The 2585-nt window shown below is 44.4% G+C and overlaps 1 pseudogene; it reads left to right on the top strand.

Annotated features, from left to right (window-relative positions):
* Window positions 1-40: 40 nt before the first annotated feature.
* LOC119345711 lies at window positions 41-1349 on the top strand (annotated as a pseudogene).
* The last annotated feature ends 1236 nt before the right edge of the window (window positions 1350-2585 follow it).

Genomic DNA, 2585 nt, shown 5'->3' on the forward strand with positions numbered 1-2585 from the left:
CCAGTTAGCAGAGGAAAATAAGAACTGAGGTTCAAGTACATCATTAGCAGTGGCCTCCTAATCTGCTTCTATCAGGTTTTCTGGAGATTTGCCTCACTCTAACCAAAGCCATGGCCTCCAAACAGATGGTTCATATGAACCAAGGACAAGGGGAAAGAAGTTACGCTCGCAACTCCGGTATTCAGGTATCCTATTCTTTGACACTTGGCTTCTCAAAACTGTCCTCCAGGGAATTCATAATATGACTATATATCTGAAATTCAAAAGAAAAAATGAGGAAGCTAAAAAGCATGCTATTTAGCTGAAGACTACTAGATTTTCTGAAGACAGTTCAAATTGACTGCAGAACGCTCAGCAGAACAGGATGAAGCTGCTGATAGAAAGAGCCATCATAGACTTCAGCAGCAGCACCTTGTTACCTGACAAGATGGTGATCGCGGACTTGGGCTGTTCCTCTGGCCCAAACGCGCTGGCACTGGTGTCGGTCGCTGTCGAGGCGATTCATGTTTACTGTCTTCAGTTCCAGCAGGCACCACCGGAACTGTGTGTGTTCCTCAACGACCTGCCTGACAACGACTTCAACACGGTGGTGAAGAGCCTCGTCACACTCCGTCGAATCAACGACCCTGTGGTCGTGACGGGTGTCGCACCAGGATCCTTTTATGAGAGGCTCTTCACTAGTAGCTCCGTGCATCTTGTGTGCTCGTCCAGTAGCCTGCACTGGTTCTCCAAGGTATGAGTGTGACAATGCTTGATGGATCGATCCATTGCATTAACTTGCCAATTTTCTAATCAAAACCTTTATCTTCACAGGCTCCTGAAGTTCTAACAAGGAACCAGATCCCGGCTTACTACATCAATGTGCATGCTAGGCGTGAAAAGCTCCCTATGGTCCTTGAAGCCTATGCACAGCAGTTCAGGAAGGATTTCAGACATTTCCTGGAACTGAGAGCCAAAGAATTAGTCCCAGGAGGCCAGATGGTTGTTTTCATTAGAATGACGAGTGCATTCTGATGGCGTCACGCCCTTTCTGATGACGAGGCATTCTGGAATCGCCCTTTCCATTAGTCCCGGGCATTCTGATGACTTTTTAAGCGACCTAGACAGTGCACTCGTCACCCCAAGCTGGATCGCCAACCAGATAAGAGCCGTGTGCGAACAGATAGTTGTGCAACATTTTGGGGATGTGATGGACGAATTCGTGAGGATCGCGGAGCGGCGCTGGAGCCTGGACGGAAGCTTGCTGCAGGAAGAGCATGCTGGATTAGCTATGCTGACTCTGTCGATCGCCAAGGCATGATAGAATGATGGATTGATGATCATGGCCGGCGGTGTGACTGCTTGGTTTCCCAAAGGTACGCCATATTTGAATGAGACTGAGCCGTTGATTTCTTGAAGGCAATGATGTCAACAGTTTCCTTTGGTCTTGTTACTCAGGATGGTGAGTTGGTGGCTGGTTTACAAGGCAACAACATGTTCACACTTCATTAATCGATTTACATATTGGAGTGGGTTCTCTTGTGTCATACTATGTGATTGCTTCTCTTCTAGTATGTTTATAAATTCTATACGTCTGTATTATTCTGTCATTCGAATAGACTGTTTTATATATTGTAAAAATGCGTGACTCATTTATCCAAGTACATGTTCACGCTACAGCCTTATTCTAGCTCTCAGTTATCGCCCCAGCTCATTTTTTCATTGTCTTAACTCTTTAAGTGTTCTTTACACATTTGACCATAACTCAGGCCCATGGCTCGCTTCGGTACAACCCTCCTAAACACATCAATGGAGGACCTTCATAAGAAAGGGTAGGATAATCTTTTCTTAACTTTTTTGAGTGGTTGATTTTTTTAAATACGTCAACCATCCACCGAAGTGTATACACCGTACGCCTACTGGGCCGGCCCATTAGTGACCGATGTAGAGAGTGCGGCCGTTTATGGGAGGTAAAAATTCACAAAGTAAGTACATGCACATTCTAGGAATCGAACCATGTACCTCTTGCACGTGAGGGTGAGTGGGTCACCGGCTGGGATGATTAGTGTCTGAAACATTTGAAGGGTTCAAACTTAAGAATTACGTTGTCCGGATTTATTGTGCCTACAACAGACTCCACAGTATTGCCAAAACAAAGGCACATCAGGGCCGATTTTTTGTTTTGAATCTGCCCAATTAGTGAGCAGGATTAAATGGTTTTAACAACCGTAAATTAATTGCCAAACGTCCTTGCATCCATCAACGCTCCCACATGCATTGCTGCACCACACGCATATATTGGCTGCATGGCGCATGGGCCATCTCCCAATCAGACCGCAACTTTCTCTTAACTGCTTGAAATTAATTTTCATCGATTAACAAACTGGCTATTAAGTCAGGCGTAGGGAATAGCAACCAGCCTTACAAAAGTGGACTCCCTCTAGCCTAGAAATCCCGGACATAGCTAACACCAACGTAGAATCCGGACACATTTTCAATTTTTTCGAACATTTGTTGGAAATTCTGAATAAAATTTTAAAAATCAAATAATGTTTGAAAATCCAACAATTTTGTAAACAACTCACATTTTGAAAACATCATTGTTC

Source organism: Triticum dicoccoides, unplaced genomic scaffold (assembly GCF_002162155.2).
Source record: "Triticum dicoccoides isolate Atlit2015 ecotype Zavitan unplaced genomic scaffold, WEW_v2.0 scaffold26917, whole genome shotgun sequence".
NCBI classification, from domain to species: Eukaryota; Viridiplantae; Streptophyta; class Magnoliopsida; order Poales; family Poaceae; genus Triticum; species Triticum dicoccoides.